Source organism: Zosterops lateralis (genome assembly GCF_965231275.1).
Source record: "Zosterops lateralis genome assembly, chromosome: 22".
Taxonomy (NCBI): Eukaryota; Metazoa; Chordata; class Aves; order Passeriformes; family Zosteropidae; genus Zosterops; species Zosterops lateralis.
Window position 1 is genome coordinate 5,036,002 of NC_139782.1, and position 27,169 is coordinate 5,063,170.

The 27,169-nt window shown below is 45.0% G+C and overlaps 1 long non-coding RNA gene across 1 annotated transcript in view; it reads right to left on the reverse strand.

Annotated features, from left to right (window-relative positions):
• Positions 1–220: 220 nt before the first annotated feature.
• The window catches only part of LOC310918135, a 33,894-nt gene continuing 6,945 nt past the window's right edge, over positions 221–27,169 (reverse strand). Inside the window, exons 2-4 of the long non-coding RNA XR_014591597.1 lie at positions 15,964–16,077; positions 10,539–10,634; positions 221–616 (exon numbers count right to left, since the gene is read on the reverse strand). This is a non-coding gene — a long non-coding RNA (uncharacterized lncRNA). The remainder of the gene's footprint in view (positions 617–10,538; positions 10,635–15,963; positions 16,078–27,169) is intronic.

The window sequence follows — 27,169 nt, forward strand, 5'->3', positions numbered from 1 at the left end:
CTATTTTAATACGGGGAGTTTAGAAAAGTTGGATTCAAATTCCTTTGACACAGTTCCATCAACATCCAGTTATAGAGCCATTCTGCATATGACTCATTAAATATTTAAAAGATTCCTATTATTGAATTAACTATTTATTGATTTATAATTTAAAAGATTTATGCCGGGCCATTAAAAAAAATTCCGAGCTGACTTTCACTTAAAGAGATGTCAGGTGCCATTTGCTGCTGGTGAATGTCTAATGTACCCTTTTCACCCCCGGAGTGAAGAAAGGACAATTACTCAAGGACCTCTGGTTCAATATTCGGGCTGCCTGGATGCTGAGGTCGGTGCTTGCTGATTTTTTTTTTTTTTTTTTTTTCCTGCGGCATTAGGTCATGCTCAGCAGCCTCCATCCATCCCACAGAACCTCCCCTGGAAATGCACAGCTTGTGGTTTCTCTCCTGCTCCATTTATTGATTTGCGTTCTGTCCCGGTTCTTGTGTTCCAGTGGTTTTTCCCGTGGTAAGGATCATCTGGCTGAGGTCACACATGGGGAGGGATGGACACACAGACACACAGAGATCCAACTCCTCTCCCTCTGCTCCTCCAGGGCCTGTCTCAAACAGCTCCTCAGCTGTGGGGAAAAAAAAATGGGTATTTCAAAATTAAAAATGGGTTTCAGGGCTCTGCTGAACTGGGAGCATGGAAATTAAAATGTACTACGAGGCTCACAGCAACTCCCAGCTTTAAAGCAACACTTCCCATGCTGATGCTTTGCGTTTTCTGGAGTAAAAAATATGAATTTAATGCCTTTATTTAGCACCTTTAATCCGAGGCTCACTGCTTTAGCCCCATTAATTATTGAAATCTGGGAGAGCCCCTACGGGTGTCTATTATCATAATATTCCTTTTACAAATGACTAAACTGATGCACAGGAAGGTTTAAGTGACTCTTTGAAGGCCACACAAAGTCCAGCTACAGCCTCCCAAAGAGCAGGAACATGGGCTGGAGCAGGATAAATTCACTGTCTGTCCCAACTGTACAAAATTTCCCAAATACAGACAGAAATACTACTCAGATCTAAAGGAGGGGGAAAAAAGAAGCACAAAACATAGGAATGGCTCCTTTTTTTTTTTTTTTTTTTTTTTTTTTTTTTTTTTTTTTCTGTACACAGCAAGCAAGGCTCTGCCTCAGATAATGATCTCTCCCTATTTGTTTTACTTTTGACTTTGGAGAGCTGAGTTTTAGTGATTCACATTTCTCTACAACCCCTTCTTGGCTCTCCATCAAACCCACCCAGAGTAATTAGCCCAGCTCTGTCAGACACTGACCACACCAGAGTCATGCATTACACCCCAAAATTGTTGCTCCTCCAGCTTCTCCAATCCTTGAATTATAAATAAAGACTTGAAAAAGCTGCTTGCTCCAAGTAGTGACTGTTTCAAGCCTGCCATACACAACTCTCCCCCAGTGGTATTGCTGGGGGTTAGGGATTAACCATGGGAAAATAATTTTTGGGATATCAGACAGAAAAGTGTAAGAAATGGAGTTGGAATTGATATAGGGAGGGAAAAATGGGGTATTATGGAGCCAAAGATGGGGAAGCTCACGCCAGTGGGACATGGGAGAATACTTAAACAAATAGAGATACACACACATATGGATATTTTTGCTTGTCTGGCCTTTATTCCTCAAAAATGGGCGTTGGGAAGCAGCGCTGGGACTCTGGCAAAGGGACAGGAGGTCAGCTCAGAGTGGGAAGTGAAAAGGTGGGGGTGTGAGCAGCACAAATATTCATTAGCACGGAAATCCAAACACGTCACTGCTGCTGCAGGTGTCCAGATCGATGTTTTGGGATGCAAACCCTCCCCACTCCATCCCTGCTCTGCTGCAGGATCCCTGTGCCCCCCAGATCCCCTGGGATCAGCCTGGCAGGTTCCCCTGACTGCAGACAGGTCCTCCCTTTCCCTGCCCTGCTGCAGCCTGACCTTGGCTGGGTTAGAAATGTGCATTTCTGTCAATGAAAGAGCTGCAGGTGCCTCACATGGGGCTGCACAAAATAACTCCCCACTGGCCCAGCTGTCGGGGGGTTATTTTTGTTTTTCCTTCCTGGGTGATGGATCCAGGGCAATGTTTGTTGGGGATCTTTCCCCACAGAGTGGGGCAGAGCTGTTCACAACATAAATATTCCTTGGATCTGCTCAGAAAAGGATGGGCAGGGATTTATCTGGAGGGAAAAGGTTTGTCCCAGAGCAGTGCCAGGAGCGGGGTGTGGGGCAGGGATTGGCAGGGCTGGGAGACTGTGATCCAGCTGTGATCCAGCTGTGATCCAGCTGTGATCCAGTTCCCAGGAAAGCTCCTATTTTGTGGTGTACAACCCGAGAAGCTGAGCAGGGGCTGTGTGTGAGCACAGGGAGGGAGGGATGAGGATTCTCCCCCTGGGGATGATGGTGACAGACAGGCTCCTCATCGCCTCTGTCACCTGTAATGGACTGGAAAGGGAAAAGAGCCCCTGAGAAGGAGCCCAAAGGAGCATCAGCCTCTCTCTGCAGAGCAGGAACTCCCAGGCAGGCAAAGATAACCCCCTGCCCTGCCAGCCCTCATTAGCAGCTGCATCCTCACAACTTGTTGGCAGGAGAATTCTCCGAGAGCAGATTCCCACTGGGATTTCCACAAATCCTTCCCCATTCAGCCACCTCCCCTGGCTGCCAGGGCACCCTGTCCCACAGAGCCATAAACTGAGCAGCCTGAACAATAAATCCAACACCCAGGAGTGGTTTAAATGTGAGTGGCACCAATTCCAGGGGCAGAGCAGAGCCATGGGCACACTGGACACCAGAGCCCCTCTGACAAACCCAACCCCATCAGGCTCCTTCTGTTCAGATGAACAAAACAGCCCCAGAGTCACTAAAGAAGGGACCACACTGGGCCACCTGTTCTCACCTCCCTGCCCAAGCTGGCTCACCCCAGAGCACAGAACTGTGTCCAGAGGGTTCTGGAGTATCTCTGGTGAGGCTCCACACCCTCTCTGGAGCTGCAGGCAGGTTTTCAGTGATGCCCAGGCATTTCCAGAGCTGCCCAAACCCCTCAGGAATGTCATCCCCACAGGCAGGTCCTTCCTCCTGCTCACAAAACTCTGAAAATCCACACCTGACTGAGAATCCAGAAGGCACTGCCAAGCTGTCAGGGTGTAATCTGATTTTTTTGGTGATACACATCACTGCAGAAACTGGCACCTGAGCATGGAATAACCCCAAATCATTTTTCTTTCATTTACAGCCAGGCCAAAATATCTGCCCTCATTTGCGAGTTTTTTGATATTAATCCTAGAGAACCATCAGAGCTATAAATAATGCGTGGTGTTTTACCTGGAAATCAACCCCTGGGGTTTGTGGGACAGCACAAAACGCTGGGATATCCCTGTGCAGTCCCCAGGAATGGTCAGGAACATGCAGGGAGCTGCAGCTTTGATATTTAAGTACCTGCGAATTACAAGGTTGCTACATAAATCCAGGCACAGAGGGGATGGGGAGGGCTGGAGAGGATACACCCAGGAATAGGTTAATTCAAAACGAGTGCGGGCAAAATGAATTATTCACTGGAGGCTTGGTGGGCTTTTTGGGTTTTTTTTTTTTGGTTGTTTTTTTTTTAATCTGCATTATTCACAGGACGCGGTGGAACACAATTCCCCACTTGGTCAGTAGATCTCTGCCCAGAGTTTACTCTGCTGAAGAGACAAAAAAAAAAAAACCCAAAAAATAAAAATCGAGGTTCACAAATTGATGCTGAGGCCAGCTCTGCATTCAGCGGGAATCACTGCACACCAGGATTAATAGAACATCATTCAGTGTCTGAGAGAGCCAGTTATGATGAAGAAGCTGTTGAAACAGGAAACAGTTGATTTCCCCGGAGCCCCGTAAATCCACCTCTGATGTCCTTTCGAATTCTCTGTTATTGCTGCAAAAATTTTAAACGCCAGCGAGGGGGTGAAGCAGCTGCCACACTCATTAACAGGGAGAAGAATTGTGGGTCCTGCCTTTGCAAACTGGTTCAGTGTGCTGGGCAGAGACATCAAAAACCAGTGACCTCCTCCTCTTCTTCCTCCTTTTCCTCCTCTTCCTCCCCCTTTTCCTCCTTTTCCTCCTCTTCCTCCTCTTCCTCCCACCCAGGAATACCCAGGATGAGGTTTGTGCTGTCCCACAAACCCCAGGGGTTGATTTTCAGGTGAAACACCACACATTATTATTATTATTATATATATTATTATTTATAGCTCTGATGGCTCTCTAGGATTAATATCAAAAAACTCACAAATGAGGGCAGATATTTTGGCCTGGCTACAAATGAAAGAAAAATGATTTGGGGTTATTCCATGCTCAGGTGCCAGTTTTCTGCAGTGATGTGAATCACCAAAAAAATCAGATTACACCCTGACAGCTTGGCAGTGCCTTCTGGATTCTCAGTCAGGTGTGGATTTTCAGAGTTTTGGTCGTGCTTGTGAGCAGGAGGAAGGACCTGCCTGCAGAGATGGCATTCAGCATCTCCCTGCCTTTGTTTTGCTCTCTCAGCACCTTCTTGCTCTCTCTCAACATCTTCTCCCTTCAACATCTTATTTTTTTGGGGGGTCTCCAAACTCTCACACTCCTGCAACATGGGAGAATCCTGCTCTGCCTGGGCTGGACATTCCTCCTGCCACCCCCGCCATAAATCTGGGTGAGGCATGGGCTGCTCCAGCCAGAAGAACTTTAATGCCAGAGGATTTATTTTATTTTATTCCGTGTTTGTTTGAAGTCGACTCGTTTTGTTCTAAATTAGGGTCGTTCTGGGTGTTGTGGAGACTTTTAAATGGACCCAAGGAGAGAAGAGCAGGTACATCCCACACTGAGCTCCTCTGAGCTGTGAGTGGATGAAGACAGCTCCAGAATCAGGAGATAACACCAGACTTATCATTTTTGTCTCAAAATCCACCCCATTTTCCCCATTTCATCATCCACAATTAATGCCACTGCAGCCCATGAAAACCCTCCAGAAAACAGGATTTCCCCACTTCAGACCCTCAGAGTGGGGGGATCTGGGTTCAGTTTCCAGCTCAGCTCCTCTCTGAAGAAAAGCCCCCTCTCTGTGACTCTGATGAGAGCACAGCTCCTCACACAGCTCCTCGCTGGCCACGTTACCCCATTTAGGCTCCAAGGTAACCCCACAGGAAGGATTTTCAACCCTAAAAATCCCTTGACAGAAATGTCTCAGTAGGACATTAAAAATGACAGTGTTGAGAAGCTGATAACCAGCATTGCCTCTGGAGGAGTCCCAGACCTGGTGTCCACACATGGAATGTGTTTGCTCTTGTGCTGAGAAACCAATCTTTCAATATCAAAAAAATCCCCCTTTCCTTCATGTGCTGAAGTGTTATCAATTTCTAACTGCCTTCTTTAATTTTTTTCACTGAAGATTTAAATCAGTCGCTCAAGATTTTTTTTCAGTGGGTTTTCCTCCCTGTTTGCCAGTCTCGAAAATCATTTTTAGTGTAAAAAAGTGCTGCTTCAGAACAGTGTCAGCAAGTCAAAACCTCTGCTTCTCCAGGAATAAACTCCCTTTCCAAGCATCAGATTAATATTCTTTCCCAACAGGATGAATTTTGGTGGCTACACCACCAGCACCAACAATATTTCTGTGCTTGGGACAGAGGTAATTCAAACCCAGCTTTTGCAGATTTAGGAATCCAAATGACAAAAAAAAAAAAAAAAAACACCTTTGTTTCTAGTCCTTTATATTTCCCTGCTGCTCCATGGTGATGCCATCCCTGCCTCCAGTGCTCCTGGAACCAGCTGCTCCTGCCTAAACACCCCCAGTTTTAGGAACACAAACCATATTTTACCCAACAGGTCCCATTTCCCAAATCCCAGCCATGCATGACTTCCCTGTGTGAGCAGCCGAATCTTAGGTTTCTTCATCAAGGAGTTTTTCTTCCTGCTTTCTCAGCTGTACAGTGTCTCTGGATTTTTTTTTTTTTTCTTTTTTTTTTTTTGGCTTGAGGTCTCTGCCTAATTATCTGTAACCTTCTGTTCGAAGATCGCTGTCCTGGCCTGATAAAAACCAGTAACTTTGAAAACAAACTGGGCCTTAATTTTCCTTGACAGCCCTTCTTTAAACATGTGGGCAAAGCCCCGGCTTAATTAAATGCACATTCGTATTCCAAACAAATTAAGTACAATTAAGGACTCTGAGTTATGGGTATCTATCACTCGGCGATGTTTTTGTAAAAATTACCACATTTAGATCAAACACAGAGGACCCTTTGCTTAATTGCTTCATTAGGGCCCCGATGCAATAGGCTTCATAAATACAGGGTCTGATGTCTCTCTGGGAATTGCCCCAAAGACGGCTCTTAAAGTAATTGCTTCCACATTTCTGCCCGTTCCTGCAGCGTTCCTGAGCTCCCCCCATGGCACCCAGGCGTGCCAGGGGCTGGGATCCCCCTCTGTCCCCTCCTGTCCCCCCTTGTCCCCCTCTGTCCCCCACCTCGGGGACTTCTGGGGGCTTTGGGGCTCTGCTCCAGGGGGGATCTGACAATTCCTGCCTGCAGTGATGCTTTGGCAAGGTTAACTGGGAGCACTGGGAGCCAACAGGGAGCCCTGGGACAAACTGGGAATCAAGTGGGAGCCCACTGGGAACCAACTGGGAACCAACTGGGAGCCAACTGGGAGCCAACTGGAACAGACTGGGCAGAGCTGGAGAATAAAGGAGAGATTTATTGAAAGGCCTTTAGGATACACCTTGTGCAGGGCAAGAGCCTGGCCAGGGCTACACCCAAGGTGGACTTAAAATGATCATAAAATGGACACAAAATGGACACAAAATGGTCATAAAATGGTGATGAAATGGACACAATATGGACCCAAGATGGTCACAAAATGGTCACAAAATAGACTCAAAATGGACACAACATGGACACAACAGGGACCCAAAATGGACACAAAATGGTTAACGGGTCACCAGGTCTCACGTTTTTATAAGTTTTGGTCCATTTGCATATTGGGGTTTAATTGTCCAATTCCAGCTCCAGGCTGTGAGGTCCCATCCTTCTTGTTCCTCCCTCCAGCCCAGCCTTGTTTGTGCTTTTGGGTCTGGAAGCTGTCCTTGGTGTGCAGCAGGAAAAGGGTTTGTTTTGTGTCCCTGCTGTGTGCAGGGCTGAGTGACACTGACTGTGAGCTCAGAAGTCACCCCTGGGCACCACAGTGTCTGGAAAACATGAAAGCTCAAACTTAAAGGCATCAGCACCAGGCTGGGAGCACATCCCAATGTGTACAGTGCATCTTTTTCACAGTTCTATTTCTCTAAAGTATCCAGTCTTAATTTGCAGAGCCATCATTTGAAACTTGTTTCTAGTTCCATTTCATTCTCAACCATGTCTGTCCCATTCCGTGGCACTTCTAAGTCAGTGTTTTTTATCTCAAAGTTTGCACAGAGACGTACAAGACTATGTGGGCCTTCTGTCAGGTTTGAGAATCCTCTACAAATCCCTTTCCCACATACAGGTCCCACAAATGGGATGTTTTGGGGATTCCTTCTCCCAGAAGTTGCTCTGAAACGATAACAAACCCCCAGAAAACATCAGGTAGCTCCATCCTGGAGATTTTATTAATTTCATCCTTTCAGCTCCTACAAACCCAGCTGGGCTTGGTCCTGCAAAGAGACATTTGATTTACAGTGATTGCTTTAGCTGAACACACCCTCATTTGGGTTAAATTAAATAAATCTTTCCTTCAAACACAGTCAGAGAGAGCCCTGAATGCCCCTCGGTGCCTGTGGGTGCACAAAGGGACCAGAGCACAGGGATTTTCTGCTGAGATGTCAAAGGAGCAGCAGTGATGCCATTCCCTCCCTTTTGCCTTTATTCCTGGCTTAGTGACAGGCTCAGGACTTCTGCTTTTTTCACTTTTTTGAAGCCAAAACAACCCGTGTGCACCCAGAAGCAACAGAAGCGATTGCAGCAGAGCTCAGAGGGGTGGGAGCTGCTCTGGCAGGGCGGTGAGAAATGGCATGTCACTCTCAAATCAAAGCTTTGCAGCATTTCTGGATTGCTGCTCCAATATTCCTGTTCCTTACCAAGGGAAAAAGTGTGACTAAAATGATTTCGATTCTTTCTCTTCCTTTGTATCTTTCCTCCTTTTTTTGGTTTTTGGTGTTTTGTGCAAACAGACAAATGGAAAGATATTAAAGGGAAAAGGAAATCCATCCATCTTCTCCAAAGAAAATTCTTCCAAGTTTGTATCTCACACTGAAAATACCCAAAAAGGTGTTGCTGCTTTGATGAAATATTTGAGTTTCCTGAAAAGTGCAGTTTTTCCATGGAGATGATCAGTGGTTGCAGACAACTTTTAGCAATTTAAATCCATGCTGGTGACAATGTTTGTACAGAGGTTGAACTGTTTAGTTTATTAATAATAATAATATTTCAACATGTAAACATAAATTCATCCTGACATGAGCAGTGCTGACAAATCTGGAGACAGATGCAGCAGAAAAAAAAGTAGAAAAGAGGTGACAAAATTATTGTCACTGCTGCTGTGGGGACGGGAGATCCCCAAACCTCAAGGCAAGGTGAGGAACATCCCTTGCACTGCTTTGCTCAAAGGGATGGAAAAGCCTCCAGAGCTGAGTTTTCCATGCCTCAACCAGCTGATGGACTTTGGGGCTGGAATTCTCCCTTTCCCACCCTTCCCCTGCCTTTCCATGGAGCATCCAGGGCTCAGATTCCCCCAGCAACCTCAACAAGGGGCCTGAGCACCAGCCCTGGGAGCCCCAGCAGCCCCTGGACCTGTAGATTTCCAGATTTACCCCGCAGATAAACAGCAGGATGCAGAATTTAGCAGCCAAGGAACACAAACAGAAGCCAGTCTGGATTTCCAGTGGCTGGAGAAACAGGGCTGCTTATTTTCCAACTGCTTTATTCTCCAGACCAATTTTCCTCAATGCTAAAGTTAAAAATAAAAAATAAAATAAAAAAAAATAAAATAAAATAAAAAAAAAAAAAAAAAAAAGAGAGAGAGAAATAAAATGAAAAAAAAAAATGAAAAAAAGAAAAGAGAACAAAACCCACAGTAGATTGTCCACTTCATGACTGGATGGCTGGCAGCAGAAATCCTATTTCCAAACTGACCCCTGCTTTCCTGCATGGCATTCATTAATTCCACAGGCTCACATTTCTGGGAAGATGTCAGTCATGTCTGTGGTTTTTCTATCAGCTATTAATGCCAGATCACAAGGTGAGAAAGCAGGGGTTTTAATCTCAGGACCCTCAGGAGATGGAGCTGCATACATTTGGTGTGAGCCATGTGTCTGGAAATGTCAAGGACAAATATTTTTAAAGTAAGGAGTGAGTGTTCACATCCATGTGGAGGCTGAAGTCCTGCACAAGGGATCCAAACCAGCCTTTTTCTCCCTCCTGAAGCCAGGAATTGAGTTTAGATGCCCTAACTGGGCACCTATGCATTTAAAAATTTGCATTTTTATGCTGAGTGATAATTTCAGCCTCCCCTAAAGGCATTGCCCATGGCACTGTTCACTGCTCTACTCTGAGAAAAGTTTCTCTGTAGGAACAGCAAAAGTTCCCATCTCCTGAAATTGTTTGTCCCCTCATTCTAAATATGAGGTTGGTTCACCCCTCATCTACTTTTTCATTGCCCATTAGATTATTTTCCTGAAAAATCCCCTGATTGTGCCAAATCAGACACTGAATTTGTTACAAAATCCACGATTTTAGACCCATTTACATATCCCACCTGAGAAATGTACAAAATCTCCTTTTCTTCCCATCCTTAGCCCAATTAAATGATAATAATTAAATTATAACTTTGAGTCCCATCACATTCCAGGTGTCACCAGATAAACCCCCTGCTCTGCTGGATCAGAAGTAACTACATTACTGAGGAATAAACAAAAAAACCTATTAAAATGCAATTTAGGCACATTTATTTCTAACTTCACATACAAAGAACTAACTCTGGACTTTTCTTTTTCTCCCACAACTTCCATGATAAAACCCCAACACTGTGAAAGGTTTCCTCTAAACTGTGCTCTCAGAAAAGTGGAAGAAAATATGAAATTTCTCTCTTTTTTTTGGTAAATAATTTGCTGAAGAGAAGTGAAGGGTTGGGACAGAAGAGATGCTCATCCCTGGGAGGACTCTTGGCCCTGGGAATTTTAGTGGAGACATGAATGGAGTGGGAGAAACAGGAGTTACACCCACCCAGAGCCTGCCCAGCTGGGGAAAACCCTGACATGACACTTATGTCACAGCCCACTGCCCTCTGCTGCCACCCAGGAATGTCATTTAAACTCCCCAAGAGTCACAAACAGTCCCAAACACAAACATTAATACAGGGAGACCCAAATAAACGATACAAACATCAAACAGAACCAATCCCAGTTTGAGGGCTGACAGCAGCATTTAAGGCTTTGCTGGTAAAGGTGGATAATTATTGCTGGGATGTGATTTAATTGTTGAAAGTCACAGTAACAGAATGTTTATAGGCCCCACATGTACTTTCCTCACCTTCCTCAAACAGTGACTCATTTGCCCTTCACACGCTGCCAGGGATTTTCTTTCCCTCCAGTTCAGGCCTGAAGGGTGTAAAAAGTCTCAGCCTGGCTGGTGATGTGAACCAGGAGAGAGGAGGAAAAAAAAGAGATAAATCTCTGAGGGAACCCAAATTATTCTCATCCTTTGCTTGAGGTGTGGATCTGCCCCTCCTTTCAGCTGCCACCTCACATATTATCCCAACATATTATCCCAACATATTATCCCAACGTATTATCCCAACGTATTATCCCAACGTATTATCCCAAGATATTTTCCTAATGTATTATCCCAACATATTTTCCTAACATATTACCCCAACATATTATCCCAACATATTATCCCAACATATTATCCCAACATATTATCCCAACATATTATCCCAACATATTATCCCAACGTATTATCCCAACGTATTCTCCCAACATATTATCCCAACATATTTTCCTAACATATTATCCCAACGTATTATCCCAACATATTATCCCAATGTATTATCCCAACATATTTTCCCAACATATTATCCCAACATATTATTCCAACATATTATCCCAACATATTTTCCTAACATATTATCCCAAGGTATTATCCCAACATATTATCCCAACATATTATCCCAAGGTATTATCCCAACATATTTTCCCAACATATTTTCCCAACATATTATCCCAACATATTTTCCTAACATATTATCCTCCTTATTGCACCCAGCTCCAAAGGCCTTGGATCTGCCAGCGACAAAGGAGAAGGCTCCTTTATCAAGTCAATCTCCAAGCCCCATTATGTTCCCCTACAACAGTTTCCGTAAACATTCAGCAATTTTCGGTGTCTGGGCTGCGCAGCTGAAGAGGTGCATAAACAGGCTCCAGTGAAATGTGAAGATGACTGATAATGTACTAACATTGAGACCCCTTGCTGGGATTATTACCCCCTGAGTGCTCCTTACAGAATGTGCCTCTTATCTCACACTGACAACGCTAATAGAATATGCATAGGCCTATTAGCATACAAGATAATAGCACCCTGGAGGGGACAGAGCCATAAAACTTTAAGTAGAAATCAAAACAGAAGGAGGAAGAAAAAGGGAACATTGTCACAAGCCAAAAAGGAGGAAAAAAAAAAAAAAAAAGGAAAAAAAAAAGGAGCCCGAGGGCGAATTTTGCTGCGGAAAACACACATAGTCATAATTCTTGTGCTAGTCACCATGCAAATGGTAATAGTCTTTAGTCCCATGAATACTATCAGTGCCATGTTTGCCGTGAAACATTAATTGAGATAATGTGCCCCTTTCGGATGCAGCGGGGAGCCGTACGTCAAATTGTACCACAACAAAATTACGGCAACATCTGCAAGGGATCCACAAGAGCCATTGGGGCACCTTGGCCTGGGATGAGCCCAACTGGGGCTTCTCCTGTGCAGGTGGAGCCTGGGGAGGGCTGGGAGCAGCTGGCCCCGCACCTGGGCACCTGTGGCTCAGCCCTGCCCAGGTGTGTTACCATCATCTCCTGCATGGAACCTCCAGCAGCCCTTGGAGTGCCCAAATTCCCCTCTTTCGTCACTTCTGGGTGCTGCGTTCGCGTTTCGTTCCCGTTAACCCTATCTGCTTTCCATCCTCCCGCAAGGGCCAAAGGGGATATTTGGGTGCTTGGCACAAGAGTGTGAATTCAATTAAAAAAAAAAAAAAAATTAAAAAAAATTAAATAAGAAAAATTTTAAAAATTTTAAAATTTTTAAAAAATTAAAATAAAAATTTAAAAAATAAAAAAAAAATAAAAAAATTTAAAATTTAAGAAATTAAAAAAATAAAGGGGGCTCTTCAAACAAGTTTTAAACAAACGGGGAGCATCCAGTTCTCTTGAAGGCTCATTGGGATCTTGGGATCAGCTCCTGCCTGCAGCTAAATCCAGATAACCCTGAGCATCCCCGTCTGAGGAGCCAGCACCTGTCAGGGGGCATAGAAATACCTCCACATCCCCTCTCCAAGGGGACCTGCTGCTTTTCCAAGATCTTCCACAGGCCTCTCAAAGCTCCTTGGGATCCTCTTTGTGGGATGTGAAGCTCTGGGATGTTGGGGATGCCCAAGAGCGGAGCACAGAGCTCTGGGTGAGCTCGGCATCTCCCCGGGGTGAGTTTGGAATCATCGTGCAAAGTTTTCTGGGATTCCTCCTGGCATTCACTGGGGTTTTCTATAGAGCCCAAACCCGCTTTGTGCGCCTCTGGCTTTGCGTTGCAAAGTTTGGAGGTTTGTGTGAGTCCCCCTCGCTCCATCTCGGCCAATGGCACTTTGTAGCCAAGGGGTTTCAGCAATTAGGACACAGCCGAGAAAGGCTCTGCTGAAGAAAAGAGAGGAGTTTTGGAAAGGGAAAGCAGGGGGGAATTAGGGGAATGATTCCTGAATGCACCTCCGCATGTGTCCCCTGTGTGGGTTTATGGGTGACTTCACCCTCCCATCAGGGTTATCACAGGGAAAACAGCTCATCTCAAAACATTTAGAGATTTTAGAGATTGCTGAAGCGTTTTGTTTAATGTTCTTCTGTGGCTGATTCAAGCTCTGGGATAATTTCTCCTTTCTTCCTGGAAAGATAACAAAACTTCTGTGTGCCTGTTGCAGGAACTAAAGTCCCTTTATGTGAATCACAGCCGTGCAACACCCACAGGTCACCTCCATCAGAATTTTTTACACTCAGAATTTTTTACAGTCTCTTCTTATCAGGGATTAAACAAGGAAATGCCGCTTCCACAGAAAGATATCCCAGCACTGGCTAAAGGAATGCCCGGGCAGCTCCACCTGAGGAAACAGCATTTTGTGAACATTTCACTGGGTACAAACAGGACCTGAGGGGGGTTCTCTACCCAGGACAGAATTTTGGAATGAGTTGATCTTTAAGGTCCCTTCCAACCCCAAACATTCTGGGATTCCATGATTCCATATCTCCAGGGCACGGAGTGATGATTCAGCTGGAAAACCTCATTGGATGTTTGTTTGGGGGCAGGCGTTTTGTCCACTGTGTGATAAGAAATTACCCAGGTTAAATGACTTTCTGGACACACACAAAAAATATTACAACTGCTAAAGATTTGGGGAAAAAAACCCAACTTTAGAGGTGTTAAACTATGAGAACAGTGGAAGGTTTGTACACTTCAGGTGAGTGGGAGATGTCTCCATGGCAGGAGGATCTGCCTGAACCTGAGATCTCTCCTTCCATTTTCACCTTTTTTTTTTGTTCTCACCCCTTTCCTGTCTCTTCTTAGAGGGGCCCAACCCCTGGATTTGCTCTTGCTGTGTTCACTGAATCCCCCCAATTCAGTGGGCACCTCACACTGACTCCTCTCTAAAGTCTGGCCTAGTAAAGCTTGACTAAATGTGCACATTTCCTGGCTGCAGCAGCAGCAGACAACAGCAGACAAGTGAAAAAAAAAAAAATAAAATATTAGTTGTGTATTCCTCACATATTCACCCCGAGGAGTTTGGTGCCACACTCAGGGAGAAGCAAACAGAGCAAACAGGGAGAGAGGCAGGATTATCAACCAGCTCATTCCGTGCCATTAATTATTACAGGATAAATATCTGTTTTCCTTACAGGAAGGCTTAAGTCTCATTTAGCAGCCATTATCTCCCAGGATCCCGAGGAGCCAGGACACGGCAGTGCCTGTGCAGCCTGGATGTTGTTATGTATTTATTAAGTTGTATCAGGGCCCATTTAGCAGCAGCTCTGCAGTTTATCACGTAAATATCGAGTGCCAAATACAAAAGAGAAGAAAATAGCAACATAAAAAATTTATCTTTGAGGGGGGGGGGGGAGGAGAGGGAGAAAGGGAGAGAGAATGGTGCTGATAATGTGATTGTGCCTTCAGCAATAGTGGCTAATATCCTTCTGCAAGGGGCGCGGTGTGAAAATATTCCAGGGCTGGGGGAGGAGGAGGAGGAGGAGGAGGAGAGGGGAGCTGAGCTGGTGTTTGTTTGTTTTAAAGTGTATTCTGGTTGCAGGCTAGGTCAGCGGGTGGCCAGACTGAGAAAATGAGTCCCCCGGGCTGTAATAATTGTAACTGTCAGGGAAAAAAAGTCAAGGTCTTAGATAGCAGTGGTCTGCTCTGACTTCTGACCATGGAGAAATATAGATGAAAACTATTGCCTGGGGCACTCAGCGAAGAAACCAAGAGGTTTTTAACTCGTGGTGGCTTGTGCTTATGAATTGGAAAGCCCGTTTTGCACCTTTGGTGGTTTGTATCTTTAGGATTATTTTCATTTGCAGTACAAATGAGGCTCGGGGTGTTCCTTCTCCCAATGCCCAAATTTGTGATGCTGCAAATGTCTGTTGCCTGAGCAGCTTTGCATTTCTGAGCCCCAGACAGCACCGAGGTTTAGCAGTGATGTTTTAGCAGTAGTTATTCTCAAGGAGAGCCTGAATTTGATTGTCTCTTGCACTCCCCATTTATCCGAGTGGTCCAGAGCTGCCAGCCATGGATTATTCCAGATTTACACACAGGTAACTCCACTGGCTTCCACAAAAATATTCCAAGGATAAAAGCAGTGGGAGAGAGGGGTTGAAGAATTTAAGCCACACAAGATTAAACCTTGCAAAAAGGGACAGGAGGGGGAAACCCATAAACCTTGTCTCTTTTTTTTTTTTTTTTTTCTTTTTTTTTTTTTTTTTTTTCTAATTACACCGCCAAGGACCAGTAACTAACAGGCCAAGTTTTCTTGAATCATCCATTTGGCCTTTATTTAAGGCAGAGTGGGAGCTCTGCTGAAAACTTGCTCAGAGCCCAAAAAGAACCATTTTGGTTTTCTCTTAGGCAATCTCAGGCACATTCCCTGCTCCATCTCAGCCCAGCCTTGAGCAGGGCTCAGCTGAGCACAGCAGCAGCTGAAAGCAAAGCTCTGACCCAGCACTGCAAGGTTTGGAGACCTTGGGCTTGTCTCTATTTGCATGGGGTGAAAACAAAATCATCAGTGCAGTGGCAAAGCTCACTCGTGTCCGGTCACCTCTTCCTTCAGTGTCCCTTTGTCTTTGGCTGGAGAAAACATTCTGATGCCCAGAAGCTTCCTCATCAAAATCTGTGTCCTTCTGCAAAGTGTTCTGCATCCAGTGAAATATTATTTATTTTTTGATGCAAAATGCTTTGTTGAAACACCCCAGCTTCTCCTACAGCCTTCTAATAGGAATTAATTAGTAAATGTAATGTCTTTAATTTTAATTAATAAGAGGAAATGGAAATATTTATGTAGGGAGACCCAAATAAACGACACAAACATCAAACAGAACCAATCCCAGTTTGAGGGTTGACAGCAGCATTTAAGGCTTTGCTGGTAAAGGTGGATAGTTATTGCTGGGGTGTGATTTGCTTGTTGAAAGTCACAGGAATAGTGATTTGGGTAATGTTTATGTACTTTCCTCACCTTCCTCAAAGCCTGTCTGTGTCCTGTGAAGAAAGCAGAGCATGTGGGAAGGTGAAATGGTGGTTGGATGTTGGTAGTAAGGAGCCAAGTCCAGTGGAGCAAAGAGGAATATCTCTGAGGAAAAAATACAACAGAGGTGTTTGTGTTTCATCATCCCATAAAGAGCTCCCCTGCTCTGCCTCCAGCAGCCCCAAATCTCACCAATTCCCATTATTTGTTGCACTTTGTGGAAAGGCAGCAGAAAGAGGAGATGGAGATTGTGGTACTGCTTTGGGACCCTCCTCAAAGATGTTTTGCCTCTGGCCCCAGGAAATGCTGACAGGAGCAGAGACTCCAAACCCAGAAAGGAGCAAAGGAGCACCAGCTCCTCTGGCCTGGCTCAAACAACAGGACACAGACACTTCCCCTCTTACCCTGCACAACACCTGCTGGGTTTTGCTTGGAGAAAGGTTATTTTCTATAATGGCATCCAGTCTCCATGGCACAGGAAACAACTTCCATGTGAGAGTTGCTCCAGCAGCTCAAAATAACCAGTGAGAACCATCATTTACTTTAGCTGAATTTGCCTTCTCACCACCAATGGGTTTTTTGCTCATGAAGATCCTGATATATAGTACCAGTATTGCCCCATAATCTTTGTTTTAGTCATAAATATTGGTTCATATGGGCCCATCCCAAAGCCCTGGAGTGAGGAATGTGCTCACTGGCTAAGCAAAATTCACTTGAAACACCTGCAAAGCCTAAAGCTTCCAGCTTTGGCAGCAAAAGAAGGAAATCAGAGTGGAAATCTCAGCTCTAAGGGACTTCCATGACTCTGAACCTCCCTGAGCCTTCACCCATGGGTTAGCTCAGCCTGGAGCCAGGCACAGCAACCCACAGGGCTCCCTCCTCCCAGGTTTTCAGCCATTCCAGCTGCCTGCACTGTCACCTGTGCAGAAAGGAGCCAAAAGTGCAGGTCTGCGTGCCCAGGGCTCACAGCAGGTACCAGTGCAGCAGCCCCAGGAATTTTCTATTTTAAGGTGAAGGTGGAGAACACAGAAGATCTCAATGTCACTGCAGAGCTGGGAGGGAGGGCTGCAAGGAGGAGGAGGAGGAGGAGGAGGAAGGCAGGAACCTTCACAACTAATGTCAATTTTCTGCATCAAATATTTTGATAATTAAACAAAGCTGATCAAGAGAGGAAAACAGCATGTCTCCAGAGCTCCGGAAGCAGAGGCCCATTAAATAGAAGAGTCAGAAAGTGCCAGAGGCGGCAGCCTCAGATTAATGGCACTCCAGTAATAGATTTTCCCAGGCACAGTCACACAGGAGACAACTACTGTGCAGCCAGAGCAGCGATGAGGCCGTTAAAGCCACAGTAACATTAAATCACCTGGTTCCAGGGGGCTGGGGATGGATGGGAGCGCATCGGCCCCGGCGCCGCCGCCGAGGGTGCAGAGCTCAATCTGCTCCCAGCTGCATCCCAGCAGTCGTTCCCAGCTGCTTGGAGCTGGAATGGAGGATGCCCATAAAAACAGGAGAGCTGTGGTTGTAGCAGGAGCACAAATATCTCTTCCCGGCATGGAGAGATGGGGATTAAATATGGGCAGCGTTTGGGTTTGCGGGGACTGGTCGGTTGGTTTGGTTTGGTTGCTCTCTGCAGGGAATTCTCTAGTATAGTATTAGTCTATTTTTATCTTCAGTATTCCTCTCCTGACTTTCAGGGTGTGAAAATACCATTTTGAATTTGTTTAGATGCAGCCAAAGTCCAGGTAAGGGATGGGAGGGCAGGAAATCAGCCCTGTGCTCTTTTATTCCCGAGTCAGCTTTATCTCAGCAGTGCCTGAGCTGATCTTCCTTGAAACGTCCATCCTGTCTAAAGCATTTCTATCCATTTTTATAATACAATAATAACAGAAACGAGGGGCTCTTCCAAGCCCAGGCTGGCATGGATTAGAGTTCACCACAAGAGGACTTTGCTCCCAGCTGGGCTGGATGGAAACCAGATGAAGTGGCTGAAAATCGGAAACAACTTTGAGACGTTCCTGAATCCTGATACGATCACATCACAGGGATGGGTTAAATTTATGATCTTATCTAGGATTTTTGTTTGTAATCAATCCCAGACCCACTGGCTATCACTCACTATAAGCTTATGATTTCCTGGTGCTAACAAGGAAAAGTTGGGACATGAAACTCCGAGGGAGTGAAGCCAAGCTGGGATATTAACAGATAGGATCAGACCTGGAAAGCAGCAACTACAACGACAAAAAAAAAAACCCAAAGAACAAACCTCACACTACAAAAAGAAAGTGCCAACATTCTGCAGCCTCTGCATTTCAGCCTTTGTCTCTTTTGGCCTGTGTTTCAGGTGTGTGTGCATAAACCCTATTTCCCAGGCTGAAAGATCTGGGGATGAAAACTAAAACCATCAGAAATTAAACAGGAATAACCTGAGATCAAAGCAGAGCTTCAGCATGGAGTACAGTTCATTCTTCATCCAGGACAGGCAGCAAAATGTACTGATTTCCTACGTTTTCTCTGAATGAATATGGATTGGGAAATTGCAGGGGGGTTTGACATCTTCTCTTATTTTGATTCAAAAAGAAGCTTTTGTGGATAAAATAATAGGGTCAGTCTAGGGACAGAAGAACTGCCCTTCCCTGATCACTGTTTCCCAGCTGATCACTGCTGAACCAGGGTTGGGTCTCTCCCCCACAGCACCTCAAACTTTGGGGGTCTTCAGCTGTTTGCTCCAGATGCTCCAGAATTTGGACTTTTCAGCTCAATTCTGTCACCCAAACTTGCTGGGACAGGAGTGGGAAGGCACAGGGAGCACACACACACCCAATGCACCTGCATTGTTTTCACTGTTCCACTTCCTCAGGTTCTCCCAGATCCATTGACAGCTCTCCCCACACTTTTTCCTGCTTTACATCCAGGTTCTCCTCATCTCTGTGATGAAGAGAAATGGATTTAAATGTCCAAGTCAATGTGCTCCACAGCAGTTTTGTGATATAAAATGCAGTGAATTCCCCTGCCAGGTGATTTCCAGGTGCAAATCAGGATTTTGGTGTTTAGGAGGCTTTAGGAACATCCCTGCCCTGCACTCTGGACAGCCCTTCCCACAGCCAGGAGCTCCCAAATCCACCCTGAATTGCTTTCTTCCCAACTTTGCATGGATTAGCTGGGACTAGCAGTGTGACAAATCTGTTAATGTTCCAACAGGCAAGCCCTAATTTTGTCCATACCCTTCAGTCATTTTCCATATGGACGTGGAAACTTTTTTTTTTTCTTTCACAAACGGACTGTTAATATTTTCAATACAGGCATGAAAAGATGGTTCAGAGTGAAAAAAAGTTTTAATAGGAGGTATTCAGAGTGTTTCAAAATCTACAATTCTTGAGTTTTGTAAAAAAACCAAAGATATGTGCAGTATGAGTAGAATATACAAGTTTAGAGAAGAGGTTTAGCAGAGGATGGACTGTAACCTCTGGATCCCAAGCTCCAAACTCAATGCAAAGGGGGTTTTTTCATAACTACTTGAGCATATTCAAACCTGCATTTGGCTCAGGAGCTCACAGCCAGCCCTACCAAGCTACAGCCAGCAGGATAATTCATCCCCCAAAGCAAACAGAACTGGGAAAGCATTAGGACCAGGCCCCTTTATCATGGACAAATCAGCTCCATAAATCAGGAATGGCTCAGCTGAAGTCACTGGTGCTGCTCTCCTTGGGAAGGAATGGATCAGAACCACGCACTCCACACAGCCCTGAAAATCAAAGTGTGTGACTGTATCAGTAGCCTGGAGTTTCTCCTAATTAACCCCAAATGTGGACCAGCTAATTACCTGGGCAAGGCAATAATAAGGGAGAGATGGCAGAAATTGGATGTAAAGCACATGAACAGCAAACAAGTTCCACACACAGACAGGGATTGAGGTGTAACAGGCATTAAATAATAGCTATAAACTTTTATGCCTGGACATGAATCACAATATTATTTCTTCCCAACTGATGCTCACGGTAGAGGTGTGTGATGTTTTCCACTCTCGGTGATGTAAAAATGGCCCCTAAAATTAGAATGGAACGGGGTTTGTGTTGAGTAAATATCCCGCAAATTTGTGCTGGTGCAAATTTGGGACACAGATTTATGAATCTTTTGAACCTACTTGACTGCAATGGATTTAAAAGCAGCTGGAGAAACATTGTGAAACCCATGAGCTGAGGGACTCACCAATGCAGGTGCTCAGGGTCAATGTCCCTCCTGCCACCTAAAAAAAAAAGATAAAATTTGGGGCTTGTGAATGTATTTGAGGATAAAGACACCCATAAAATCCTGGCAGCACAGTGTCAGGCATCTGGGTTCCTTGTTAATCCTCAGAAGAGAAAGTGCTTGAGGATTCTGCTGTTTATTCAAGCAAACAAACTTAATAAATCCTGTTAAAGTGTTACCAAGAGTTTTGCTGCTCTACTTGAGATTCATCCCCTCCAGTCGGAACGGTGGCTGAGGAGAGGAAGTGCCATTAACTAATGCAGAAAATAAATCCTGCTTTATTCCCAGCAAATGTGACTCCTCAACCTTCCCAACAACAACAAACCATGAGTTTGAATGATGCCATAACAACAAGGCCAAGACAGAGACATTGCACTCCATGATCCTTGTGAATCCTTCCCAACTCAGCATATTCAGGATATTCCATGAAATTTTCTGCTGAAAAAATGCAGCAATTAAATGGTGATAACTACCTGGATACATCTTCCTTCCTGAATTAATCTAGAGGCTCTTGAGAAGCACATCCTGAGGTTAATTACGTGGCTAATTAATGTGTCTGACACACAGGCACAGGGTGCCCAGAGCAGCTGTGGCTGCCCCTGGATCCCTGGAAGTGTCCAAGGCCAGGTTGGACAGGGCTTGGAGCCACCTGGGACAGTGGAAAATGTCCCTGCACGTAACAAGAGATAGAATGAGATGATCTTTAATGTCATCACTCTTATAAGAGTGAAACTCTCAACACTTGTAGCTGTTGGAGTGTCCATAATTTGAAATTACGCTGAAATATTTCAATTATCACTGCTGAAAAGGGCCAATTTGTGCTTCCAGAGGTGCTATTCTATTTTTCCCCAGTTCCATCAATGTCAAAATTCACAGCACAACCTGAGCCTGGCAGCTTCCTGTGCTGAAAAACAACATCTCTGCAGTTTTTCCTCAAGTTTTCCCTGTGCCAGAGACTGGCTGTGCACACTGAAAATCTCTGTTGTCCCCCAAAAGTCCCTGCCCAGCCCTCAGTCAGACTGGGACCAGCCAAAACCCCAGTTCTCCTCCACAGCCTGGCCCCAGCTGGTCCCTCCTTCCCATTCCCTGGGCCTGGCAGGAATTTGAGCTGCCACACAAAATCCTGGCCTTTCCCTTCCCCTCCTGTGCCTTTTGTTTCCCCAGGGGTGGAAGGAACCTGCCTTTCCCTCCCTGTGAATGGGAGCAGCTCCCACCTCAGCAAATCCTTGGAGTCACCTCCCTTTGCTCTCAGGAAGGGAATTCCTGAGCTCCAGCTCCTGTGCTGAGCTCTCAGAGCATCTGGAGCTGTGTCAGGGGAGGTTTTGGTTGAATTTCAGGAAAATTCCTGTATTTTCTCTTTCCCCCAGAGGGTGCTGGGCACTGACCAGGCTCCCCAGGGAATGGGTATGGCCCCAAGAGCTCCAGGACATTTGGACAACGCTCTTAATGTGGGATTTTGGGGCCTCTGGGATTGGATTGATGATTCCTGTGGCTCCTTCCCCACTCAGGAGATCCTGAGTCTCTCCTTTCCATCCCCATCCCAACATTGTCCCTTCATCCCAGTTTGTAAGAATTAATTCTGAGAGCCAGGCCTCACACAGCAGTGTCCAGAGGGGCAAACTGAGGCACAGAGAGAGCAGAATGGTCCTTTTCCCTGAGATAATTCACTAAAAGAGAGCAGAGAGCAGGGGGTCCCAAGATCTCCATTCACAACACCCACTTTGCTCTCCTCAGCATCTCCAGGGCTGTGCCTGGGTGGGAGTCTCTATGTGAATAAACTGAGCCCAGGGAGAATCACAATTTAAAGGGAGAAAAATCCTCCAAACAGGCACTTTGCCTATGGAGATGGGCAGCCCTGCTCCAGGGGGGAAAACTACTGTGTGAATCAACCCTAAAATTTCATTTTCCTTTTAAAACAAATCCCCTTGCTGGCATTTTAAGCAGCCCCCGTAGTGATTTACAACACGGGAGTGACATTTCAGAAAAAAAATAAAAAAAAAATAAAAAAAAGATAATGTGGGTAATGAATTATTTGCTGATCCAAACGAACAATTGGACATACCTACTTTTGGTGGATTTAATCCTTGCTGAGGCGTTGGCTGGCAGGCATGAAATATCACTTTTCGGGGGACATTCTGGTGCATTTAATGCAGGCTACAATTACACCAGGCAGCTTTATGACACATTGACTGGGCCCAGTGTGATGCAATGTAATACAACCAAAGTAATACGAGCTTTTAAATGCAACATGATGGCCACAAAAAAAAAAAAAAAAAATCCATCTCAGATCTGATTTTTTTTTTTTTTATTTTATTTCAGATGCCAACTGTCATAATTTAAAGGGAGCCAAGCCCTGCTGGGTTGTGTTCATGGAAGCAGCTCTGTCAAAGCCAGTGGGATGTGCCCTTATGGAGGAGAAAACATCACTCAAAGAGGGGTGAAAACAAGGGGCTGAATTAGTTGCAATAAGCAAAGTGCATCCTCTGGGACACAGAGAAATGAGCTGCAGTTCACAGGGCAGAGCTGGCACAAAGGACTTCTCTCTGCACTTCTGAGTTTTAAAGGCAGGAGTTTGTGTTTCTGAGTTTTAAAGGCAGAAGTTTGAGTTTCTGAGTTTTGAAGGCAGGGTTTGCTCCTCTCGCTGCCTTCTGCCTGCACTGAGGAGGGATTTGGGATGTGCTGATTTTTCCCTGATCTATTCCTGCTCAACGAGCTCATGAGAGAAGATTTTTACCCCAGCCCTGATTACAAGCAACACCTGATAACACATTTCAGCGCTTTCCTATCAGCACTGCCCCAGGCCTGAGCGGGGACGGTCAAAGCCAAGGCAGACACAGGGAGAGGAGATGGATTTGTTCCTTTTTCCTGTCTCTCTGCATTTGTTTCCCCTCCTGTGAGGTATTTCAGCTCTGCACTCCTGCCCATCAAGGCAGGACAGTAGACAGAAATGTGTCCCTTCCAATTCCCATCCTGATCCTGGGATATTTCCAACCCCTCTCCATATCCTTGATAGATAATGGTTTAATAAGCGATCTGTTTTTTATTTAAAGGGTCGGTAGTAAAACCCAGATCACATTTCTCACTTGGTGGGTTAAAAAACCGCTTACGCTCATTTCTGCAATGTAAAACGACACTATATCAAATCAAACATTTCCAGATGTGGCCAGCTTGTGGATGGAAGTGCGAGAGAGGGGAGAACTCATGGACAGCTTTTCCCAGGTTTTTTTTTAACAGGATTGGAACCCCACCTACTGGCAGAGAGGGTTATTGTGATGGTGAGACAAGAACTCACTTTAAAAACTACACGCTTACAATAAAATCCTAAATATTTATTGATTTCCATTCATTCAATATGGGCATTTCAGTGCTTGAAATTTATAAAAATCATATCTTAAGGGTTTCCTAAATTCCAGCTGCAGAGACAGACACAAGGAAAAGCACAAATAACACTTTAAAGCTGATGGGTGTTGTCAACACTTAGAGTACTTCAAAAAAATTCAGTGTTAGTAAATAATCTTGGTTTTTAACTTGGATAATGTGGGCCAAACTAGCTTTATAAAGATCTTGTTTAGTAAACGATCCTAAAAGTCTGTAGTTTTATATTCTAGGAAAGGAGAAGGATGAAATAAGTGATATCCCTCTATGTTATGCCTCTCATGGCAGGTCAAAAATTAAGACAGTAATTAGACAGGATGGAAAAATCTCATTCTAAGTGCCCACTCCTGAATTAGACAACTTAGAAAGCAAAATTCTTATATTTCATTTAGAATTAACTAAAAAACACCCCATCACTTCCTGTGCTACAACTTCCCATAAAAAACCAAAAATTAACAACCTCATTCCTGGAGATTCTACAATCTTAGATCTTGTTAAACCAGCTCAATTAGCAGCCTAAAAATTTTAATTTTAACACATTTCAAAGCCAGGTAAGCTTAAAGAAAAGAAGAAAATCACAGAAAGCGATTCTGTAGCACTAGAAACCGATGTTTTAGCATTCCCAAATGAGACAATTCCAAAGGCAGAGACTCTGCACCTCGTGTTGCTCCATGGCTGCTGTTTTATTTGCATCAATCCCGAGTGTCTCAGCTTTGATTTCACCACAAAAACAAAGTGTTGCAACAATTTCTCTCTGGAAATCACAAGCAAAGACTGAGGAGAGAGCAAGGAGAGGGTGATACAGAAAAAAAAAAATTAAAAATTCACCCAATTCCAAAGGGACTCATAGAAAAACCACTCTGGGTCCCCAGGGTGTAATTAAACTATTCCACTTTTCTGCAGAGAGCAGAACAGTAAAAAGCTTTTAAGAGTTCCAGGAGTGCTTGGAGACGTGCACTTTTATCCTTGGTATGGGCTCAAGTGTGTGAAGGAGGAGTTCCTGTAAGGTTTACCCCTAAATCCCCATATTAACAGAGAGGATCAGAGCTGGAATTCAGCAACAACAATATTGAAAACACACAAAGGTGCCCAGTTCTGAGCAAATCATGGAGAGGGACCAGCTCCCTGACAGCTCCTTCTGTTCCTGTTATCCCTTCTGGAGAGACAATCCAGATCTGTCTGCCACTGGAATGGCACAGAAGGAAAAATTCCTGATGAAGGAAGAGAAATTGGGCTATTTGTGGCAGCTGGAATATGAACCAGGCACATCCAAATATGAAGAAAAACAAGTCTCTGTCCTGGGACAAAGTGCTGAGAAGAAGGAGAAGAGTTTTCCACAAATCACAAAGACCTGGAGAGGTTTTTCTTGCTGAATTGAAAATAAAAGGAAAAATTCAAGGATCAGCTGTTTGAATGGGGCTGAGGTAGAGCCACCCTTCCCCTCCATGAGGAGATGTTCAAGCTCAGAGGGAAGTGTCACCCCTGAGAGTTTCTGCTGCATTTGGAGAAAATAATCTTTTATAAAAGTTCCATTTCCAGCACACTTGGAATGGGATGGCAAAGAGGGAATAGTTACACCTGGCCAGAGGGAGGACACCACCTGTACCAACCCTCCTCTGCCCCTCCTGGGAGCCCAAGCAGCCGGACTGAGCTTTGCAGAGTTTGCTCTGAATAAAAAAGGAGTTTGCACCAGCACTGGGTCTGCTTGTCCTGCTATCTCCTGTGATCAAAGAATGCACACAGCTGCCTGTCTCAGCTCCCTGGCAATAAAAGCTGCAGCAGCTCTGCTGTGTCCCCAGCCTGGGGAAAGAGCAGCCACAGAGCGGGAGAGGGAAAAGCCAGCGAACACCCAGGCTGTGTTTAGCCACACTCCACGTCCTCCTAAACTGCAATCTCTTAAGTGCCACTTACTCAATTAATCCAAGCTCTTCTACTTTAAAAGCCAGGCTGTAACATATTTAAACAGCTCAGAAACCCTACCCAACAAGCCCTGCTCCGTATCTGATCCATCAGCTGCAGCAGTGACTGTGCATTAACTAAGAAAGCCCAAGGTTTGATTAACGCTTCCGCTGCCACTTTGCTGCTGCTCATTCCTGCTGGAATCCTGCTAAGGCTGCAATTTCTCAGCTTTTTTTAGTAGGGTGGATCTCATCTCAGCAGGGACTGTCTCTTGGACCGGCTCCTAGAACATCCTTGCAGCAGCTATAGTAACTATTTTTATAGGCGAGTTTTATTAGGAAAGTATTTTAAATGGCCTTTGAATGCAATTTAGCAGCTGGAAATGAGGCAGTTTGCCAGCATCATGTGAGCAGACAAGCTGTGGAGCACCAACAAGTGCTACCAGAGATCCTCAGTCCTCCCTGGGCTGGGCATGAAAACCCACAAGTGCTCAATGAGCCAGAAGGTGCCCTGAACCTGCAAATGCCTGAAAGGCTGAGCTCTGCTGCTCCCAGGTCCCTCACTAGAAAAGGCTCTGCTTTTGGAGGACTAAAGGATGTATTTAGAGCTAAAATAAGTCTGGAAGTGGTGGTTTCATCACACAGTGGATGAAACTCACCATAAATACGTGGAAGGACGTCAGCAGCACCACTTGGATTTCTCATGAGTGTGGGAAAGGAGTGTGAGTTCAGTGCTTGATCCTCAACAAACAATCCAGAGTATAAAATGAAGTGGCCCAAACGCACAGAGGGCAACACACTCACCTTCTGCCACGTGAGGAAGCAGGAAAAGCTCTGGATTTGGGGAATTGCTGAGCAGACACGAGGCCCTGGTGCTGCAGCCAGACTCCCAGATTGGCATCACTGGGAGCAATCAGATGACTGAGAAAGTAAAAACAAAGCTTGGAGGAGCTGGAGACCCAGTTCCAATCTCAAGCCATGCTGGCACAGCCGTGTGGGGAGTTACTGTGGTTTCAACTCATGCAAATTGGAGTGGAAAGTGGCCTCCAGAACGAGCACACGCTGAGGGAAAAGGCAGCTTTGCTTTTAGACATGACTCCAATTGTACAGTCTGAGAGTCAATTAAGCTTTGCTTTCTCGATATCTCCTTCCAAATAAAGGCTCAGCTTGTGTGCTAGGCATTTTTTAAAAATAAAATCAAACAAAATCATACATTTGGCAGGTCCTGGGCATTCCTGCTACTAAATTGTTCTGTACTTTATGCAAAATCTCAGTGTATTAAATAAAGAGAAGCGGAGTAGCCCCTTTGACCAGTGTCCAAGTGTTTAGAACTGTTAAATGTGAGTTTCACTGGTGTTTACATGTGGAATGGAACACAGCCACTCGACCACAAAATGTTCCCAAAGCAAACATCCAAAAACCTGGTTGCTGGCAAGGGACACTGACAGACTCGCCTGAAACCAGTCATTCACAGGATGCCAAAACAACAGATTACCACTGGGAAGGAGTGAGCCAGGTTATTTTCTTACCTCCAGGGAAGAGGCCATGGCAAATGACAGGAAACAGTGACTGGCAGAGCAGAGTGTGGGCTCAGAGGGTGTCAACTGGACTGAGAAAGAAGGTTGGTGTTGTTCCAGATGTGCTGAAGAGTGACTGTGGACACAGGAAAGTCCCCAAAG